The sequence below is a fragment of the Gopherus evgoodei genome, chromosome 9, assembly GCF_007399415.2.
Source record: "Gopherus evgoodei ecotype Sinaloan lineage chromosome 9, rGopEvg1_v1.p, whole genome shotgun sequence".
Lineage (NCBI taxonomy): Eukaryota > Metazoa > Chordata > Testudines > Testudinidae > Gopherus > Gopherus evgoodei.
The window spans coordinates 69,710,518-69,734,178 of NC_044330.1; the positions used below are offsets into that span (position 1 = coordinate 69,710,518).

A 23,661-nucleotide genomic window follows, 5' to 3' on the forward strand; every position below is an offset into this window, starting at 1 on the left:
CAGCATACCCCTAGAGCCCCGACCAGGGTTATTCTATCTACTACCCAAGATCCACAAACCCGGAAATCCTGGACGCCCCATCATCTCGGGCATTGGCACTCTCACTGAAGGACTGTCTGGATATATGGACTCTCTACTCAGACCCTATGCCACCAGCACTCCCAGCTATCTCTGTGACACCACTGATTTCCTGAGGAAACTACAATGCATTGGTCACCTCCCAGAAAACACCATCCTAGCCACCATGGATGTAGAGGCTCTCTACACAAACATCCCACACACAGATGGAATACAAGCTGTCAGGAACACTATCCCTGATGATGCCACAGCACAACTGGCTGCTGAGCTCTGTGCCTTTATACTCACACACAACTATTTCAAATTTGATGACAATATATATCTCCAGATCAGTGGCACTGCTATGGGCACACGCATGGCCCCACAATATGCCAATATCTTTATGGCCGACCTGGAACAACGCTTCCTCAGCTCTCGTCCACTCACGCCCCTTCTCTACCTACGCTACATTGATGACATCTTCATCATCTGGACCCATGGGAAGGAGACTCTGGAAAAATTCCACCACGATTTCAACAGCTTCCACCCCACCATCAACCTCAGCCTGGACCAATCTACACAGGAGATCCACTTTCTTGACACCACGGTGCAAATAAGTGATGGTCACATTAACATCACCCTATATCGAAAACCTACCGACCGCTATGCCTACCTTCATGCCTCCAGCTTCCATCCCGGACACATCACACGATCCGTTGTCTACAGCCAAGCATTGAGGTACAACCGCATCTGCTCCAACCCCTCAGACAGAGACCAACACCTACAAAATCTCCACCAAGCATTCTCAAAACTACAATACCCGCACGAGAAAATAAGGAAACAGATCAACAGAGCCAGACGTGTACCCAGAAGCCTCCTACTGCAAGACAAACCCAAGAAAGAAACCAACAGGACTCCACTGGCCATCACATACAGCCCCCAGCTAAAACCCCTCCAACGCATCATCAAGGATCTACAACCCATCCTGGACAATGATCCCACACTTTCACAGGCCTTGGGTGGCAGGCCAGTCCTTGCCCACAGACAACCTGCCAACCTGAAACATTCTCACCAGTAACTGCACACCGCACCATAATAACTCTAGCTCAGGAACCAATCCATGCAACAAACCTCGATGCCAACTCTGCCCACATATCTACATCAGTGACACCATCACAGGACCTAACCAGATCAGCCACACCATCACTGGTTCATTCACCTGCACATCCACCAATGTAATATACGCCATCATATGCCAGCAATGCCCCTCTGCTATGTACATCGGCCAAATTGGACAGTCTCTACGGAAAAGGATAAATGGACACAAATCAGACATTAGGAATGGCAATATACAAAAACCTGTAGGAGAGCACTTCAACCTCCCTGGCCACACTATAGCAGACCTTAAGGTGGCCATCCTGCAGCAAAAAAACTTCAGGACCAGACTTCAAAGAGAAACTGCTGAGCTTCAGTTCATCTGCAAATTTGACACCATCAGCTCAGGATTGAACAAAGACTGTGAATGGCTTGCCAATTACAGAACCAGTTTCTCCTCTCTTGGTTTTCACACCTCAACTGCTAGAACAGGGCCTCATCCTCCCTGATTGAACTGACCTCGTTATCTCTAGCTTGCTTGCTAGCATATATATACCTGCCCCTGGATATTTCTACTACATGCATCTGAGGAAGTGGGTATTCACCCACGAAAGCTCATGCTCCAAAACGTCTGTTAGTCTATAAGGTGCCACAGGATTCTTTGCTGCTTTTACAGATCCAGACTAACACGGCTACCCCTCTGATACTTGACACCATGCAAGGCACTGCATTTAGCCGTATGGAGTGGAAATCCATCAACCTCATGAAGAAACTTGCACAAATACAGACAGACATCATCTTCCTTTCCAAATGCAAACGGATGGACATCATACCAAATGGACTAAAGGTAAAAAATCCACTGCTATCTACATACTACACAGACCACAATGAGAGATTATGCCACACTCTATCAAAAAAAACTGAGGAACCACCTGATCAGCATCCTATACAGCAAACAGGAAAACATCAAAAAGAGCTCTCTAACCTGGAGACTCTCATTAATAACCAAACTTCTACACAAACGGACTTCACTAGAATAAGACAGGAGATCTACATTACTCACTTCACCTCTCTACAAAGGAAAAAGAACTGTAAGCTATCTAAACTCCTACCTGCCACATGTGGCCACAATCGTGGTACCCCTAACCCACCCAGCAATATTGTCAATCTATCCAACTACACACTCAGCCCAGAAGAAAAGTCTGTCCTATCTCGGGGACTCTCTTTCTGTCCTGCCACCCCCACCAACCATGATACAGTTCTGTGGCGATCTGGAAGCCTACTTTCGCCGTCTCCGACTCAAAGAATACTTCCAGGACAACACCGAACAGTGCACTGATACACAGGTGCCCTCCCACCAACAGCACAAGAAGAAGAACTCCACATGGACTCCTCCTGAGGGTCGAAATGACAGTCTGGACCTATACATTGAATGCTTCCGCTGGCGTGCACAGGCAGAAATCGTGGAACAACAACATTGCTTGCCTCACAACCTAAGTCGTGCAGAACGCAATGCCATCCACAGCCTCAGAAACCACCCACACATTATCATCAAAGAGGCTGATAAAGGAGGTGCCGTTGTCATCATGAACAGGTCTAACTACCAAAAGGAGGCCGCCAGACAACTCTCCGATACCAAATTCTACAGGCCACTTCCCTCAGATCCCACTGAGAAATACACTAAGAAACTACAGCATCTACTCAGGACACTCCCTACACTAACACCAGAAGAAATCAGCATACCCCTAGAGCCCCGACCAGGGTTATTCTATCTACTACCCAAGATCCACAAACCCGGAAATCCTGGACGCCCCATCATCTCGGGCATTGGCACTCTCACTGAAGGACTGTCTGGATATATGGACTCTCTACTCAGACCCTATGCCACCAGCACTCCCAGCTATCTCTGTGACAACCACTGATTTCCTGAGGAAACTACAATGCATTGGTCACCTCCCAGAAAACACCATCCTAGCCACCATGGATGTAGAGGCTCTCTACACAAACATCCCACACACAGATGGAATACAAGCTGTCAGGAACACTATCCCTGATGATGCCACAGCACAACTGGCTGCTGAGCTCTGTGCCTTTATACTCACACACAACTATTTCAAATTTGATGACAATATATATCTCCAGATCAGTGGCACTGCTATGGGCACACGCATGGCCCCACAATATGCCAATATCTTTATGGCCGACCTGGAACAACGCTTCCTCAGCTCTCGTCCACTCACGCCCCTTCTCTACCTACGCTACATTGATGACATCTTCATCATCTGGACCCATGGGAAGGAGACTCTGGAAAAATTCCACCACGATTTCAACAGCTTCCACCCCACCATCAACCTCAGCCTGGACCAATCTACACAGGAGATCCACTTTCTTGACACCACGGTGCAAATAAGTGATGGTCACATTAACACCACCCTATATCGAAAACCTACCGACCGCTATGCCTACCTTCATGCCTCCAGCTTCCATCCCGGACACATCACACGATCCATTGTCTACAGCCAAGCACTGAGGTACAACCGCATCTGCTCTAACCCCTCAGACAGAGACCAACACCTACAAAATCTCCACCAAGCATTCTCAAAACTACAATACCCGCACGAGAAAATAAGGAAACAGATCAACAGAGCCAGACGTGTACCCAGAAGCCTCCTACTGCAAGACAAACCCAAGAAAGAAACCAACAGGACTCCACTGGCCATCACATACAGCCCCCAGCTAAAACCCCTCCAACGCATCATCAAGGATCTACAACCCATCCTGGACAATGATCCCACACTTTCACAGGCCTTGGGTGGCAGGCCAGTCCTTGCCCACAGACAACCTGCCAACCTGAAACATTCTCACCAGTAACTGCACACCGCACCATAATAACTCTAGCTCAGGAACCAATCCATGCAACAAACCTCGATGCCAACTCTGCCCACATATCTACACCAGTGACACCATCACAGGACCTAACCAGATCAGCCACACCATCACTGGTTCATTCACCTGCACATCCACCAATGTAATATACGCCATCATATGCCAGCAATGCCCCTCTGCTATGTACATCGGCCAAATTGGACAGTCTCTACGGAAAAGGATAAATGGACACAAATCAGACATTAGGAATGGCAATATACAAAAACCTGTAGGAGAGCACTTCAACCTCCCTGGCCACACTATAGCAGACCTTAAGGTGGCCATCCTGCAGCAAAAAAAACTTCAGGACCAGACTTCAAAGAGAAACTGCTGAGCTTCAGTTCATCTGCAAATTTGACACCATCAGCTCAGGATTGAACAAAGACTGTGAATGGCTTGCCAACTACAGAACCAGTTTCTCCTCTCTTGGTTTTCACACCTCAACTGCTAGAACAGGGCCTCATCCTCCCTGATTGAACTGACCTCGTTATCTCTAGCTTGCTTGCTAGCATATATATACCTGCCCCTGGAAATTTCCACTACATGCATCTGAGGAAGTGGGTATTCACCCACGAAAGCTCATGCTACAAAATGTCTGTTAGTCTATAAGGTGCCACAGGATTCTTTGCTGCTTTTACAGATCCAGACTAACACGGCTACCCCTCTGATACTTGACACCATGCAAGGCACTGCATTTAGCCGTATGGAGTGGAAATCCATCAACCTCATGAAGAAACTTGCACAAATACAGACAGACATCATCTTCCTTTCCAAATGCAAACGGATGGACATCATACCAAATGGACTAAAGGTAAAAAATCCACTGCTATCTACATACTACACAGACCACAATGAGAGATTATGCCACACTCTATCAAAAAAACTGAGGAACCACCTGATCAGCATCCTATACAGCAAACAGGAAAACATCAAAAAAGAGCTCTCTAACCTGGAGACTCTCATTAATAACCAAACTTCTACACAAACGGACTTCACTAGAATAAGACAGGAGATCTACATTACTCACTTCACCTCTCTACAAAGGAAAAAGAACTGTAAGCTATCTAAACTCCTACCTGCCACATGTGGCCACAATCGTGGTACCCCTAACCCACCCAGCAATATTGTCAATCTATCCAACTACACACTCAGCCCAGAAGAAAAGTCTGTCCTATCTCGGGGACTCTCTTTCTGTCCTGCCACCCCCACCAACATGATACAGTTCTGTGGCGATCTGGAAGCCTACTTTCGCCGTCTCCGACTCAAAGAATACTTCCAGGACAACACCGAACAGTGCACTGATACACAGGTGCCCTCCCACCAACAGCACAAGAAGAAGAACTCCACATGGACTCCTCCTGAGGGTCGAAATGACAGTCTGGACCTATACATTGAATGCTTCCGCTGGGCGTGCACAGGCAGAAATCGTGGAACAACAACATTGCTTGCCTCACAACCTAAGTCGTGCAGAACGCAATGCCATCCACAGCCTCAGAAACCACCCACACATTATCATCAAAGAGGCTGATAAAGGAGGTGCCGTTGTCATCATGAACAGGTCTAACTACCAAAAGGAGGCCGCCAGACAACTCTCCGATACCAAATTCTACAGGGCCACTTCCCTCAGATCCCACTGAGGAATACACTAAGAAACTACAGCATCTACTCAGGACACTCCCTACACTAACACCAGAAGAAATCAGCATACCCCTAGAGCCCCGACCAGGGTTATTCTATCTACTACCCAAGATCCACAAACCCGGAAATCCTGGACGCCCCATCATCTCGGGCATTGGCACTCTCACTGAAGGACTGTCTGGATATATGGACTCTCTACTCAGACCCTATGCCACCAGCACTCCCAGCTATCTCTGTGACACCACTGATTTCCTGAGGAAACTACAATGCATTGGTCACCTCCCAGAAAACACCATCCTAGCCACCATGGATGTAGAGGCTCTCTACACAAACATCCCACACACAGATGGAATACAAGCTGTCAGGAACACTATCCCTGATGATGCCACAGCACAACTGGCTGCTGAGCTCTGTGCCTTTATACTCACACACAACTATTTCAAATTTGATGACAATATATATCTCCAGATCAGTGGCACTGCTATGGGCACACGCATGGCCCCACAATATGCCAATATCTTTATGGCCGACCTGGAACAACGCTTCCTCAGCTCTCGTCCACTCACGCCCCTTCTCTACCTACGCTACATTGATGACATCTTCATCATCTGGACCCATGGGAAGGAGACTCTGGAAAAAATTCCACCACGATTTCAACAGCTTCCACCCCACCATCAACCTCAGCCTGGACCAATCTACACAGGAGATCCACTTTCTTGACACCACGGTGCAAATAAGTGATGGTCACATTAACACCACCCTATATCGAAAACCTACCGACCGCTATGCCTACCTTCATGCCTCCAGCTTCCATCCCGGACACATCACACGATCCATTGTCTACAGCCAAGCACTGAGGTACAACCGCATCTGCTCTAACCCCTCAGACAGAGACCAACACCTACAAAATCTCCACCAAGCATTCTCAAAACTACAATACCCGCACGAGAAAATAAGGAAACAGATCAACAGAGCCAGACGTGTACCCAGAAGCCTCCTACTGCAAGACAAACCCAAGAAAGAAACCAACAGGACTCCACTGGCCATCACATACAGCCCCCAGCTAAAACCCCTCCAACGCATCATCAAGGATCTACAACCCATCCTGGACAATGATCCCACACTTCACAGGCCTTGGGTGGCAGGCCAGTCCTTGCCCACAGACAACCTGCCAACCTGAAACATTCTCACCAGTAACTGCACACCGCACCATAATAACTCTAGCTCAGGAACCAATCCATGCAACAAACCTCGATGCCAACTCTGCCCACATATCTACATCAGTGACACCATCACAGGACCTAACCAGATCAGCCACACCATCACTGGTTCATTCACCTGCACATCCACCAATGTAATATACGCCATCATATGCCAGCAATGCCCCTCTGCTATGTACATCGGCCAAATTGGACAGTCTCTACGGAAAAGGATAAATGGACACAAATCAGACATTAGGAATGGCAATATACAAAAACCTGTAGGAGAGCACTTCAACCTCCCTGGCCACACTATAGCAGACCTTAAGGTGGCCATCCTGCAGCAAAAAACTTCAGGACCAGACTTCAAAGAGAAACTGCTGAGCTTCAGTTCATCTGCAAATTTGACACCATCAGCTCAGGATTGAACAAAGACTGTGAATGGCTTGCCAACTACAGAACCAGTTTCTCCTCTCTTGGTTTTCACACCTCAACTGCTAGAACAGGGCCTCATCCTCCCTGATTGAACTGACCTCGTTATCTCTAGCTTGCTTGCTAGCATATATATACCTGCCCCTGGATATTTCTACTACATGCATCTGAGGAAAGTGGGTATTCACCCACGAAAGCTCATGCTCCAAAACGTCTGTTAGTCTATAAGGTGCCACAGGATTCTTTGCTGCTTTTACAGATCCAGACTAACACGGCTACCCCTCTGATACTTGACACCATGCAAGGCACTGCATTTAGCCGTATGGAGTGGAAATCCATCAACCTCATGAAGAAACTTGCACAAATACAGACAGACATCATCTTCCTTTCCAAATGCAAACGGATGGACATCATACCAAATGGACTAAAGGTAAAAAATCCACTGCTATCTACATACTACACAGACCACAATGAGAGATTATGCCACACTCTATCAAAAAAAACTGAGGAACCACCTGATCAGCATCCTATACAGCAAACAGGAAACATCAAAAAAGAGCTCTCTAACCTGGAGACTCTCATTAATAACCAAACTTCTACACAAACGGACTTCACTAGAATAAGACAGGAGATCTACATTACTCACTTCACCTCTCTACAAAAGGAAAAAGAACTGTAAGCTATCTAAACTCCTACCTGCCACATGTGGCCACATCGTGGTACCCCTAACCCACCCAGCAATATTGTCAATCTATCCAACTACACACTCAGCCAGAAGAAAAGTCTGTCCTATCTCGGGGACTCTCTTTCTGTCCTGCCACCCCCACCAACATGATACAGTTCTGTGGCGATCTGGAAGCCTACTTTCGCCGTCTCCGACTCAAAGAATACTTCCAGGACAACACCGAACAGTGCACTGATACACAGGTGCCCTCCCACCAACAGCACAAGAAGAAGAACTCCACATGGACTCCTCCTGAGGGTCGAAATGACAGTCTGGACCTATACATTGAATGCTTCCGCTGGCGTGCACAGGCAGAAAGCGTGGAACAACAACATTGCTTGCCTCACAACCTAAGTCGTGCAGAACGCAATGCCATCCACAGCCTCAGAAACCACCCACACATTATCATCAAAGAGGCTGATAAGGAGGTGCCGTTGTCATCATGAACAGGTCTAACTACCAAAAGGAGGCCGCCAGACAACTCTCCGATACCAAATTCTACAGGCCACTTCCCTCAGATCCCACTGAGGAATACACTAAGAAACTACAGCATCTACTCAGGACACTCCCTACACTAACACCAGAAGAAATCAGCATACCCCTAGAGCCCCGACCAGGGTTATTCTATCTACTACCCAAGATCCACAAACCCGGAAATCCTGGACGCCCCATCATCTCGGGCATTGGCACTCTCACTGAAGGACTGTCTGGATATATGGACTCTCTACTCAGAACCCTATGCCACCAGCACTCCCAGCTATCTCTGTGACACCACTGATTTCCTGAGGAAACTACAATGCATTGGTCACCTCCCAGAAAACACCATCCTAGCCACCATGGATGTAGAGGCTCTCTACACAAACATCCCACACACAGATGGAATACAAGCTGTCAGGAACACTATCCCTGATGATGCCACAGCACAACTGGCTGCTGAGCTCTGTGCCTTTATACTCACACACAACTATTTCAAATTTGATGACAATATATATCTCCAGATCAGTGGCACTGCTATGGGCACACGCATGGCCCCACAATATGCCAATATCTTTATGGCCGACCTGGAACAACGCTTCCTCAGCTCTCGTCCACTCACGCCCCTTCTCTACCTACGCTACATTGATGACATCTTCATCATCTGGACCCATGGGAAGGAGACTCTGGAAAAATTCCACCACGATTTCAACAGCTTCCACCCCACCATCAACCTCAGCCTGGACCAATCTACACAGGAGATCCACTTTCTTGACACCACGGTGCAAATAAGTGATGGTCACATTAACACCACCCTATATCGAAAACCTACCGACCGCTATGCCTACCTTCATGCCTCCAGCTTCCATCCCAGACACATCACACGATCCATTGTCTACAGCCAAGCACTGAGGTACAACCGCATCTGCTCTAACCCCTCAGACAGAGACCAACACCTACAAAATCTCCACCAAGCATTCTCAAAACTACAATACCCGCACGAGGAAATAAGGAAACAGATCAACAGAGCCAGACGTGTACCCAGAAGCCTCCTACTGCAAGACAAACCCAAGAAAGAAACCAACAGGACTCTACTGGCCATCACATACAGCCCCCAGCTAAAACCCCTCCAACGCATCATCAAGGATCTACAACCCATCCTGGACAATGATCCCACACTTTCACAGGCCTTGGGTGGCAGGCCAGTCCTTGCCCACAGACAACCTGCCAACCTGAAACATTCTCACCAGTAACTGCACACCGCACCATAATAACTCTAGCTCAGGAACCAATCCATGCAACAAACCTCGATGCCAACTCTGCCCACATATCTACATCAGTGACACCATCACAGGACCTAACCAGATCAGCCACACCATCACTGGTTCATTCACCTGCACATCCACCAATGTAATATACGCCATCATATGCCAGCAATGCCCCTCTGCTATGTACATCGGCCAAACTGGACAGTCTCTATGGAAAAGGATAAATGGACACAAATCAGACATTAGGAATGGCAATATACAAAAACCTGTAGGAGAGCACTTCAGCCTCCCTGGCCACACTATAGCAGACCTTAAGGTGGCCATCCTGCAGCAAAAAAACTTCAGGACCAGACTTCAAAAAGAAACTGCTGAGCTTCAGTTCATCTGCAGATTTGACACCATCAGCTCAGGATTGAACAAAGACTGTGAATGGCTTGCCAACTACAGAACCAGTTTCTCCTCTCTTGGTTTTCACACCTCAACTGCTAGAACAGGGCCTCATCCTCCCTGATTGAACTGACCTCGTTATCTCTAGCTTACTTGCTAGCATATATATGCCTGCCCCTGGATATTTCCACTACATGCATCTGAGGAAGTGGGTATTTGGAGCACGAAAGCTCATGCTCCAAAACGTCTGTTAGTCTATAAGGTGCCACAGGATTCTTTGCTGATGTAGCAGAGGAGCTTTCGTTGCAGTTTTAGTTACACCTTAACAACATCCTGAACGAGCTGAGAAGCTGGACTCGCGATACTGCACTAAACATGTATTGTTCCAGAATAAAAAGTTGTCTTCTGGACATGCAAGAAGTACTTGTTCCTGGGAACCAGGGCCAGCAGGACTTCTTCCTGAGACACTGGGGTTAGGGACTGAAGGCAGAAAAACAGGAGCTATTGCTGCCTAGGAATTCGTCTACAAGGAAGAGCTCCTTCCTGGAATGGGTATCTTTGGTCTTCTCCCTAGAACCACCCTGTGTGCCTTATGTCACAGACACACCACTGCTTTTCACTCTGGAGGGAAGAAAAGACCAGAGACAACACCCTACACAGGAACCTCAACTCATGGGGGAAAAAGAAGAGGAGATGTCAATGATTAAACATGGGATGTGACCTAGCACCAGGCATGTCCTGTGACAATTAGCTGTTAGGAACTTGTAGCTCCTTCCTCTCCCTCTTTAGGCAGGAGAAAACTCCTTTTCCCCCAACTGAACTAAGCATCTAGGTCCCCTGCATTTCATGTACTGAAACATTTAATGTGTAAAGACCACCCTACCCCCATTAAAGTAAAATGAAACCTCCGATGCAACTAGTATCACCCTCGTGCCACATTAGATGTGCTGGATCATCTAATGAATGAAACTTGGACCCTGAGCCCCCATGGGGAAATAAAGGGCCTGACACCAGTGTAACTGACAGAACTTGGCACCTTGCAAGATCAGGCCCTGAGGCCATAGGCCAGGGAAGGGGGCCAGTGTGGAGGATCTAGGTGTGTACATGGAAAACACTAAGGAGAGGGTCTTGCTGAAGAAGCAGAATCTCTCTCTCCCCAACATGGAAAAAACATGTTCTGTTCTGTTAATAAAGCACTCAAGCTGAGGAATTGCACATAGAAAAGTCAGGCAATGCAGAAGTTAGTGTTCCTACAGCAACGTTAACTAGGCCATGCTGCACACACACACACTCACTACGTAGCCTTCACCGTTCCTCTTTGTCTGGCTACATGCAAGCCATAGCACATTATTTAGGAGGAGGTTAAATGCAACTTCTTTCTTATGCCTCCCCCTACGCTTAAAATAGTTTGCCAAACTGCTCCCTCCTTAAAGCCCATTTTGACTAATCTTATCTTTCCTACTTTATTCTCCTCACCAATTTCTTCTCACCCTCCTCTATTACATAGTAATTATATTTACTACAGTAGCACTTAGCAGACCCAACTGTGATTGTAGCCCCATTGTGCTAGACAGAGAAAGTCTCTGCCCCGAAGAACTCACAATCTACGTAGACAGGACAGGAAAAGGGTGAGAGAAAGGAAGCATTATCTCAATTTTACAGGTGGGGGAAGTGAAGCATGGAGATTAAGTCGCCAAAGTCGTCTGTGGTAGTACCAAGAATTAAACCCTGATCTCTAGGTCCCAGTGCACAGCTCTAGCCATGAGACCATGCTGCTTCTCCCTAGATAAACTACTGTCCTGAATCTTTTCTTTGTTGTCTTTCAGACAGACAATCTGTGCTCTTCTTTCCCTGCTCTTTGAGGGGAAGAATGACTCTTACACTAGGTTCTGAAATATGAACCTTCCATTTATCAAGCTATGTAAACGATTAGCCATGTTAGCTTCCTGGTGCTTGATCTCTCATTCTTAATGTTGTATTAATATATGTTTTTGTGCATTGACTATTATTGGCCCACAATCACCCAAGTTCTCAAACATCCAGCCACAGCATGTAGTTCTCCAGCCTCAAGAGGCTGTGACTTTTGTAAGCGGAGTGTATGCTGTGTGAAGTAATATCCGCCCACCCCCCAGCCACCCCCAGTAATGTATAAGTACTATCCTGTTCTTGTTTTGGCAGAACATGGAAAGGAAGCAGGGACTGAGCAATTTACATTCTACTCTTAAGCACTCCAATCAGGGCCATTTGGGAAGTGGACTCATTTTGCTAGGTATGTCTTGTTACACAAGATTTACAATAGCACCTATGTGCTTTTAGCATTAGCCACTGAGCCTGAAACAGAGGCTGTGTATGCGGCATTCTTTAAAATATCATTATAGTCTGAAATTCACTGGACATTTTAGAGAACTTGTTACCTTTTGTTTTACTGGAACCCACTTAACTCCTAAGCATCACATTTGCCAGGCCTTGCTTGATGGTCAAATGTCATTTTAAAGACGTATTCCAGTCTGACCACGAATCATAGAGCCATAAGGTTAGAAGGGACCACAAGAGTCATCTAGTCTAACCCCCTGCCAAGATGCAGGATTTGTTGGGTCTAAACCATCCCAAACAGGTGGTATCCAGCCTCCTTGGAAAACCTCCAGTGAAGGGCTTCCACAACCTCCTGAGGCGTCTGTTCCCTTGTCCTACTGTTCTTACAGCTAGGAAGTTTTTCTTGAGATTTAATCTAAATCTGCTATGCTGTAGTTTAAAACCCGTTGCCCCTTGTCCTGCCCTCTGTGATAAGCTGTGTCCCTGGTTATATTTAATCATCTCTACTTTACACAGTGTTTAATATGTATGGTTTATATGTCCCAGGCTGTGACCTGGAAAGAGACCTGTCTTCATCATTTCTGGTTAAATAAAATCTAGACAAAGCCTGCTATTACTCACACGCAACACCTTTAAGTGTCAGTGAGCACAGGTCCCTGGATAAGAGGCAGTTCAAAACTGCATGCTTATAACACAGCCCTTCCTGTCGGGCCCATTACACACGGGGTCATTACCAGGGGCTTGTGTGGTATAACATGCACTGCCAGAAAAGGAACACTCACCACTGGGAAGTGTCAGGTGTTGACATGTACCAGTGCAAACTGGGAGCCCCAAGGCATTAGGGGTGAACACACAGAACAGGTCCGCGGGGAATGGAACTCCAAGGCACTGCGTCTGTATTTTGGGGATCAGCAACCCCCAAGGCCTGAATTGCGTATTCAGGAAAGGATTCCCCCCATGGGGTAACACAAAGACTAACTGAATAGCAAATTCTAGCTGCTTAAGAGAGATTACTTGGTGGAGGAGGAAAGGAACCAAGATGTAAAGGACCAGGTCTTGGGAACACAGGGAGGACACAGACTTCTAAAGGTTTGATTTGTTTTTTTAAACTTAAAAAAAAAACAAACGAAACCCACAATTATCAAAGAAGTGGCACTCCCCAACTGTCAACACAACATTTAAAAACCCTTGGACAATTCAGCGCTCTCCACCACTCCAGCAGTGCCACATGTGCTTCTTGGCAAGGAGGCCTGCCAGAGCCCTGTTAGTAAACCCACTGCCAGTACTACATGCTTGCCATACCAAGGGTGTAGGTGAGTAGAAACAGGAGGTAACTGGAAACGGGATGGATTGGGGCACTAGTAATAATACGCATAGGCGGCGAGTTATATGGGCCCGTGGTGCCCGTGCTCCACCAATATTCAGGAACGTGGGCCCGACTCCATCAATGTTTGGGCTTATATTTTCAGAGCTGTCCCATCCATAGGACGGACCAGGGATAACCACCCTGGTCCCCCGCTTCAGGGGAACGCAGGCTCCAGGGCAGCCTGGGGCGCTAGTGAGTGGCCTAACGCCAGCAGCAGCTAGCAACCTGGCCCCAGCCTGCCCCGCTCCGCCCCTTCCTGCCCCTCTCTGCCCCCATTTCGCCCCTCTCCCAAACCCCCGCCCCACCCTCTTTCCCGATTCCGCCCCCTCCCCAAGTGATGCCAGGAGCCAGTGGAGCGGGTGGAGCAGAGCCAAGTTGCTTGCTGCTGCTTGCACGAGGCCCACCGCTAGACCCCCAGGAAGGGGTGAAAGTAACTTAAAGGACTTACTGGTACTCCGGAATCCTGAGGAGGGGTGTGGCCTCCACCAGAAGAGGCAAGAGCCTTTAAATCCTAGGCCCTTTAAATCAGGATTTAAAGGGCCCGAGGGTAGGGCTGTGGTAGCAGAAGCTGGGAGCCCCAAGCCCTTTAAATCACCCCCTGAACTCCCAGCTGCAGTGGTGGCTGGGGGCCCTGGGGTTTGTTGCAATTTAAATGGAGCAATTTAAAGGGCCCGGGGCTCTAGCTGCTGCTACCGCAGCAAAAGCCCCTGGGGCCCTTTAAATTGCTGACAGAGCCCCAGGGCTCCAGCAGCAGGGCCTTGGGCTCCGGCTGCCGCTACCCTCCAGGACACTTTAAAATCATCTCCGGAGCCCTGCTGCTGGAGCCCTGGGGTAGCGGCACCAGGGCTCCGGTGACTATTTAAAGGGCCCAGGGTGGTAGAGGCAGCGGGAGCCCCAAACCCTTTTCAATAGTCACCAGAGGCCTGCTGCCGCTACCCCAGGGCTCTGGCAGGCTCTGGGGCCTATTTAAAGGGCCTGAGCCCTTTAAATAGTCCCTGGAGCCCTGAGGTAGTGGCAATGGGGCTCCAGCAGTGATTTAAAGGGCCTGGGGCAGTAGCGGGGCAGGAGCCCTTGGCCCTTTAAATCGCCACCCGCAGCCTGCAGCTGCTACCCCAGGGCTCTGGCAGTGGGGCTCTGGCAGACAATTTAAAGGGCCCTGGGCCCTTTAAATTGCTGCCTCAGGAAGCCGGTCCACCCTGGTAGGTGCACCAGTTCTTGCCGGCTAGGGGTGGCAGGTTTGTTTGAAATTTTGGTGGTGCCCAGAACCTGTCCCTGCCCAAACTCTTCCCCCCCCAAACTACTCTCCCAACTTGCCCAAGACTCTGGGAGGGAGTCGGGTGGGAGAGGAGGTCTGGGGTTCAGGCCCTGGGCTGGGGCAGGGACTGGGGTGCAGAAGAGGTGCAGGGTGCAGGCTCTGTGAAGGAATTTGGGGATGTGAGGGAGTGTGGCGGGAAGGGGTGCAGGTTCTGGGAGGAAGTTTGGGGATAAGAGGCATAGGGAGGGACGGGATGCAGGGGTGAGGGCTGTGGGGTGAGGTTGGGGGTGGATTTGGGATGTGGCTGGGGACGAGGGGTCTGGGGTGTGGGAAGGGACTCAGGGCTGAGGCAGAGGGTTAGGGTGCAGGGAGATGAGGGCTCTGGCTGGGGCTGGAGATGAGGGTTTGGGGTGTTGGAGAGGCTCAGGGCTAGGATAGAGGGTTGGGATGCGGGGGATGAGGGCTCTGGCTGGGGGCGTGGGCTCTGGGGTGGGGCAGGGCTGGGGATGAGTTTGAGGTGCAGGCAGGCTGCCCTGGGACTGGAGCCAGAGAGAAGGACTCCCACCAGCCCTCTCCCTGCTGGTAGCAGCGAGCTCTGGGATAGGGACCCCCTTCTCCCTTCCCCACTGTCACTGCACGTGCTCCTAGGGCCCCTTTCAGGTCCAGAAATCCCCCTCGCCTCCCCTGTGGTGGGTGCCATGCCGGGGGGGAGGCTGCCATCACATGTGCACCTCCTTCCCTGCTGCTGCCCCTCACTGTAGCCTCATTGGGGCTGCCCCTTGCCCAGCATGGGGCAAGAGCAGTGACTGCAGGCAGGGGGGCGGCTGTACTAGTGGAGGGTCCCACTAGAAAATGAAAGGGTCTGAGGGGGAAGGGCAGCCTGCCCTGGCAGTAGTAAAGGGGGGCACTAGGACCCTGTGGCGGCAGTTAATGCAGGCAGGAAGCATGGAGCTGTAGGGCACGGGAGAGACAAATGCTCTGCTCCGGGACCCAGGGAGGTGCATAGGAGCAGCAAAGGGGGTCTGGGGCACACTAAGAGGAGGCGCAGGGGAGGCAGCAGGGGGAGCCAGGGGGGAGACCTGGCCCCGAACATTCGTGGAGCCAGGCTCCCGGACTCTCAATTTTGCTGGAGCCAGGAGATGGAGTCAGAGAGAGAGAGAATGCTCCATTTTCTTGCCGGTAGCTACTGCACCTTTTCTTACCGGTCCTCCGTACTGGCCCGTACCGGCCTACTTTCACCTCTGCCCCCAGGTCACCCTGGACCTTGTGTCCCCTTGAAGCATGGAGGCCCCCAAAGCACAGGGCCCAGGGCAGTTGCCCCGGCCTGTCCTATGGACAGGACGACTCTGCTTGGACCCATTCTGGACACCACCAAAAATTATACAAACCTGCCACCCATGATAATGCATTGCAGTGCTATGCAATACCCCAGTCTTGGCTGGTGAGACTGGGAAGGAGGTAGAAGCAGAATGCTCAGCTTTGGAGAGCGGGAAGTGGCCCATGTCCTCTCTAGACTATTATGGAGCAGAACTGATGGTTTCTGGAAGTAATCCTGGCTAGCCCTCCTCAAGCAGAAGAATGCTAGTTGTAATATGGGTCCTCAGTGGGAGAAGAGGGGAGCAGGAGAAAAGTGGGAGGGGTTATAAGAGCAGCGGGGGGGGGGGGGGGGGATAATATAAAAACAGCGGCAAGACTGACCAAGGAAGTGAATGAAAGGCCAGAGCTGGGACCATAGTCCCTATTGCTTCTTCTCTTATCCCAGCTCGCTACTTGAAAAGAGCTTTAGGCTGGGTTTTTCTGCAGGCTCGTCTTTTAAGGGAGAATGCTAGCAGGCCACCATGCCCTGATCTCAAGCAGCCCCTTCCGTTCGGCAGAAAGCTTCTGTCGGTGCTAAATAAACCTCTGATTGTAAAAGAATCAAAGCTGGAGATAACTGCAGGGCTGCTATTGTGTTTTTTCTCAGGACTCTGCATCTACTTATGATTCCCTGAGCGTCTTTCCTGTGGGAATCAAAGTCTTGGCTGCCTGTCTCTCCCCCACCCCCTTTCCCCTTTCTTTTCCATGCTAAGTTTCTCCAGACGCACAAACACAGACAGTGTACCGTGCACGGACAGATGGACGCACACATAGCACAATGCTGAGGCTAACCGTACATTGGTAATTTCCCTCTCCCTGCAAAGCCAGGAGCTGGCTAGGAAACAATTTATCTGTGGCCTACCTTCCGATTCCGTCAGATCTGAAATGAAGGCAGCAGCTGGGCTTCAGTGGCAGGGATTGGGGCTGACTCTGTGAATCAGCAAAGAAGTCCCTGTGACAAAGAGGCATGCTGAGGCTCAGCGATGCTGTGTGCATGCTCTCTGTCTTTCCTCCTCCACCACCCTGTGCTTCTGTGTTGCTATGCAATCATATCACCAGGAGTAACAGCATCTCTCCAACCTCAGGCAGAGATACCCTTGACTGGGCAATGCAGGAACACACCAAGGGCAGCTCTGTGAAGTGCCTGGAATTTTGGAGGTTCTTTGGCTAGAAATCAAAGGAAGGAATAGAAGCAGGGAGATACAAAGGAAGAGAGACACACACAGAGGGAGGAAGAAACAAAATACTCACACAGAGGTAGAAAGAGAAGGAGAGAGAAATACAGACACAAAGGCACTACAGCCTGACCTCTGGAGACCTGACAGACTGCTGGATTCACACACAGTCCATGCAGCCTGCTGATGTCTATCAACAGCATTTCTGTGGTGATGTGGCAGCTCTTGTTTTAGGATACCTATGTCTATGTGTGTGTTGGAAATTGCTAGATAAGTTTTCAGTTAAGGAATAAAGCAGCTTAAATAAAAACCCAGGTATTCTTTATTCTTACATTTAATTTAATAATTTCAGTAAAAATGTGGTTATTTTTAAGTCAAAGGGGAAAAATCTCTGTGTTTTAGGCCCATTTTCTGTTTCTCTTGCAAAAAAAACCAAACAACTAGATGAGTCCAACAATCCCAGACTTGGAGTATGAAATCCCAACCCAAATTTTGCCAAGTTTGGCACTGTTTGATTCAGTCCCTTAGAGGCAGAGGGCTTGAGCACTAACTTGGCTTTGAAACCACATTCAGATCTGGGATTTGGATCTGTGCCCATGTTACACTTTGTACTTTTTTTACCACCTTCCTCTCAAGGATCTCAAAGCACTGTACTATTATTTAATAATTTTTATCTCCATTGCTATGATGATCAGTGCTCCCCACAACACACCTTTCGAGATCCATGGGTCCTACACATGCCTATCACATGTGGTGTACCTCATCCAGTGCATCAAATGCACCACTAATAATTATGTGGGTGAAACCAGACAATCACTATGCTCTCGAATGAACTCACAGAAAAATGATAAAAGACCTGTAGGCAAACACTTTTCACGAAGTGATCACTCTATATCTGACCTGTCCTCATTCTCAAAGGAAGCCTACATGACACCTTCAAAAGAAAACCCCAGGAGCTTAAATTCATAACTCCGCCAAGACTCTAAAAATCATGATCTCAGCAGAGATACTGATTTTATGACTCATTACAACAACCCACTCACTCTCCTTGTCCTACGACTGCAGACCTGTTAATTGTCCACTTCTTCTTAAATGGTCTGCAACACCCTTTATGCTAAATAACCTGTATTGTTTTGTATTTAGCTGTGACACTCTGAATACCTTTCCCAGTCCTGAAAAAGCAGTTTGAATAGGTTGAAAGCTTATCTCCTTCACCAACAGAAATTAGTCCAGTAAGAGAGGATCTCACCCACTTGTCTCTCTCATACATGGGATCAACCCAGCTACAACAATGCCTCAACAAGGAATTTTTCCTGTCTGTTTGCCAGGGGATACTGTACCATAAAGCAGCTATGCCCCTAGTCCACTCAACACCAGGTCCATGTGGTGTTCACACAGGGGTCTGCAGGAGTTAATGGGAGTCAAGCTGGTGCCTCAACAGCTTTAGGACCCCAGGTGCAGAACTAGTTGCCTTTTAGGCCTGATTTACACAACAAAATTAGGTTGGTTTAGCTACATAAATCAGAGGTATGAAAAATCCACACCTCTAGCAGCATTGTTAAGCTGACCTAAGTCCCCAGGTGGACAGTGTTGCCGGCAGATAACTGCCTGAGGCCAAGCAACAGCGGGGGGGTCCGTCGCCTGGTGTGCCGCGCCAATAAACACACCAGGGTGGAGAAGCAAACCAAGTTTATTTGAGATCTCAAAGCGGTGCAGGGAGATTGACTCAGATCAAGCACACCTAAAACAAGCAGTCTGTTCCTTTATATCCATGAGAACTTTTCTCACTGACTAGCAATCCCCCGTTTCCCCTCCCTCCTCCTCCTTCCTCCCCCTGTAGCAATTACGTAAGCGCAGGTGCATTAAGTAATCTTGTCCACGGCATCTCGTTAGTAAGTTTTCCTTCTGCAAGTTATCTTGTGTCATAAACAGATAGCTAAGGGTTAATGTCTCTTTCACCTGAAACACCTGACCAGAGAACCAATCAGGAAACCGGATTTTTTCAACTTTGGGTGGAGGGAAGTTTGTGTAAGAGGTCTTTTGTCTGTCTGCCTGTTTCCTCTGAGCTTTGGAGAAGTAGTTCTATTTTCTAGTCTTCTGTTTCTAAGTGTAAGGACAAAGAGATCAGATAGTAAGTTCTATGGTTTCTTTTCTTTGGTATTTGCATGAATATAAGTGCTGAAGTGCTTTGATTTGTATTCTTTTTGAATAAGGCTGTTTATTCAATATTCTTTTAAGCAATTGACCCTGTGTTGTATCATCTTAATACAGAGAGAACATTTGTATTTTTTCTTCCATGTTATAACCTTATTCCCAGATTCTGGACCTTAGCGTCCAAAATATGGGGGTTAGCATGAAAACCTCCAAGCTTAGTTACCAGCTTGGACCTGGTACCTGCTGCCACCACCCAAAAAATTAGAGTGTTTTGGGGCACTCTGGTCCCACTGGAAAACCTTCCCTGGGGACCCCAAAACCCAAATCCCTTGAGTCTCACAACAAAGGGAAATAATCCTTTTTCCCTTCCCCCCTCCAGGTGCTCCTGGAGAGATACACAGACACAAGCTCTGTGAAACTGCACAGAGACTCCCCCCTCTCTGTTCCCAATCCTGGAAACAAAAAGTACTTTCCTATTCCCCCCAGAGGGAATGTAAAATCAGGCTAGCCAATTCAACACACACAGACCTCCCCTGATTTCTTCCTCCCACCAATTCCCTGGTGAGTACAGACTCAATTTTCCTGAAGTAAAGAAAAACTCCAACAAGTCTTAAAAGAAAGCTTTATATAAAAAAGAAAGAAAAAATACAAATGTTCTCTCTGTATTAAGATGATACAACACAGGGTCAATTGCTTAAAAGAATATTGAATAAACAGCCTTATTCAAAAAGAATACAAATCAAAGCACTTCAGCACTTATATTCATGCAAATACCAAAGAAAAGAAACCATAGAACTTACTATCTGATCTCTTTGTCCTTACACTTAGAAACAGAAGACTAGAAAATAGAACTACTTCTCCAAAGCTCAGAGGAAACAGGCAGACAGACAAAAGACCTCTTACACAAACTTCCCTCCACCCAAAGTTGAAAAAATCCGGTTTCCTGATTGGTTCTCTGGTCAGGTGTTTCAGGTGAAAGAGACATTAACCCTTAGCTATCTGTTTATGACATCTTGTCCTTCTGCTAAAGGTGCACAGGCCTCATTATTTCTGCTTTAGACCAGTTAGAACTGTTGCAACTGATAACGGCTGTTACACCTGGCCTTTTAGGTCGATTAAAGTTCAAACATGGAGAGACTCTTGTCTGCTGAGGCCTAAAACCAGGAAGGCTCCATACTCTTGTGGCCTTCCACCCTCCCGAGTTACGCAGGGTTATGCTTAGTGACACCAACAACTCCCTCCTTTGAGAATACTCAACAAACTTTTGGCTGAGTGTTCTCACATTTAAAGGATAACATGTGATTAAGCTCTAGGGAGCTGGAGTGCTTTACAGCAAGCAAGCAAGAGAAGAGTAATGATACACAACACCACACCAGTGAGCAGGAGGTGAACAATACCTTCCCCTAGTTCTCCCAGGTTGAGTAACCAGCCCCAGAGGGAATCAGAAAGAGTAGGTTTCCTTTCCTGGGCCTTCCACTGTTCAAAAGCCTGTTTGGCTGACAGGATGTGCTTGTTAATATCCTGTGCGCTTCTGGGACATAAGTACAGCATTCATTCCCCATATAAGGGCGCACACCCAGCCCTGGGAAGCCACACTTCCACCCGGAAGTGTCCAAGTATGTCTCCATGATCACAGATCAGATGGTATTCCTGATGCGTCTGTAAGGGCAGTGGGCCAAGTCTGGTACTCAAGATCACTCCGAATGGCCATCAGCTGGTCATTTAGGAAATCGCGAATTCCTAAACATACTAGATCCCACTGCAATGCCTTCCCAGCCTCAGTTATATTTAATACCATCTTTTCTTGGTGTAGTACTATAATACACCTGTTATTTAACTATTTTCAGGTACTGTCAAAAGGCATTTCCATTAATAACATACATTATTAGTCACTGGAATGGTTTCAATACAGGTAAAATTTCTAGTAGCAGAACAAACTCTTTGGGTACTTGTTATTTAAAATCCAATTAGAGAGAGATATATATGCTGAAGGATTTATCCAAAACACAGGGCGCAGCCTGTAGAATAAACCCCAAAATCCAATTAATACCACATTCCCAAACATGGGTCCCACAAATGTCCTCCCACCAGTGTATAATTCTTTGTTTCTTCACCAGGGTCAGTTCTTAATGTCCTTTCTAGTCAGGAATTCCTGGACTTTGCCAATTTCTGAGTGTTCCTTCTTCTTTCCCGAAACAGTCGTGGTGCAGCATCCTTGTACTTTTTCCCTACTGTCCAGAAGGCACAGTGGAGCTAGAAGATGAAATAGGCTAATCATCAGTAGGAGAATTCTCCCGATGTGGAGGGGTCTTTTTGCAGTGAGAATCTTGGGTCCAAGCAGTCAGTCTTTGGCACTTCACAGTGGTGTTGGTAGGTAGCAGGACTTAATAAGGGCCTTTCCAGCATGGAGCCAAGGCAGTCTTTTGTCAGTGGACCTTTACATCAATCCCGTCTCCTGGTTCCAAGGAGTGGCAGGGCTGCTAGGGTCTTTGGGTAGCCCTTCTTTACCTGTGAGAAAAGAAACTTAACACATTTCATTAGTGCCTGGCAATGTTTTTCAGATCTCATAGCTGTGTGGGCAAATTCAAGCCCTCCTTTTCCTAGTTGTTAGCCAAGTCTTAACTGTGAGCAGTGTCCTTGAATGGAGTCAGTGTCTTATCTATAGCCTGAGCTTGCTAGCTAATTTTTTTTTTTTCCCGTTAACTCATTCTGTGCTTTGTTCTTCTTCCTTTCTTGTCTTCTTTTAACCTGCAAAGGAAACTTCCACTTTTTACTTATACACCTTTTTCCCAACAATGAAGACATAAACATTGTCATTATACAGTAATTAGTCTTATTATTTAATATATGCCACACACACCCTTTTACTAAAATAACCTTATTACAGAGCTTTGGAGCAACAAGCCAGGACAAGCACACCCACTTTGAGGAGTTAACTCAATACAACCTCTAGTCCAATAGCCTTCCACCATCCCAGCCCTCTGGCTAGAAATCTGAGGTAGCCAGAAAGATCCCATGTACAATATGGGGAGTGGGTTAACTTTTCATGTCTTTGCTTTCAAAGACTGTTGGTATGCAAATTTTAACAACAATTTTTGCAATTAACAGTTTGGCCAATGAAATTTCTTTTTCTTGAGGAAATGCATTAGACTTTAGTATATCACATTCTCCTGATTTATCCAAACACTTTGTATTCCAAGTTGAACAAAACAAATATCTGCATTTTAATTTAACCTTTTTGTTTGATTTTAAACTAGACTATTTTATAAAAATATTAAACACAAAAATTCCGGCCACAAGACAAACACCACAAGACAGAACATAGAACACAAAACATGATTTCTATTGTACCAGTAAATGCATGGTACGTTGAATGCTGTTCAGCTGGCATCAGTTTTCTCTGATTATCTGAAAGACAAAAAAGAGAGGTCTACCCACCCCTTCTGGGCAGACAATCATCGCTTGAAATATACAAATACTCTTGTTGGCTTCAGGCAAAACAGAGGAATTACCCCATAGTTTCTTGTATTTGTTTCATAGGCAGCCCAGGTTTTCAATTACATAACACTGTATACATTCTTCAGCTAATTCAACTAAATTGTTCATAGCCAAACCAAATGATTGCAATCCAATAACTTCTTTGCCTGAATTTATTTACAAACATTTCACAGACACCAAAAACTTTTTTTCTTTAGCATTTTTACAAAGTTCAACTGCCGTTTTCTCCAGCAACTACAGAGTTAACTTGTCACTCTCCCTTAAATCACTTGCTTGTCTCCCAACAGCCACTGTTATCAACTTCAATCACCATTCCAAGTAAGTCCTGGGTATTTGAAATCTCCA

At 47.3% G+C, this 23,661-nt stretch overlaps 1 protein-coding gene across 3 annotated transcripts in view; it reads right to left on the bottom strand.

Annotated features, from left to right (window-relative positions):
• The window catches only part of DRP2 (dystrophin related protein 2), a 63,945-nt gene extending 46,148 nt beyond the window's left edge, over positions 1 to 17,797 (bottom strand). For 2 of the 3 annotated variants that reach the window (XM_030575727.1, XM_030575724.1), the window contains exon 1: positions 17,352 to 17,797. The gene's annotated coding sequence lies outside the window, so the exon portion shown is untranslated. Of the gene's footprint in view, positions 1 to 14,326; positions 14,403 to 17,351 lie in introns of those variants that run through there. The other variant, XM_030575726.1, reaches the window with a different exon arrangement.
• Positions 17,798 to 23,661: the final 5,864 nt, after the last annotated feature.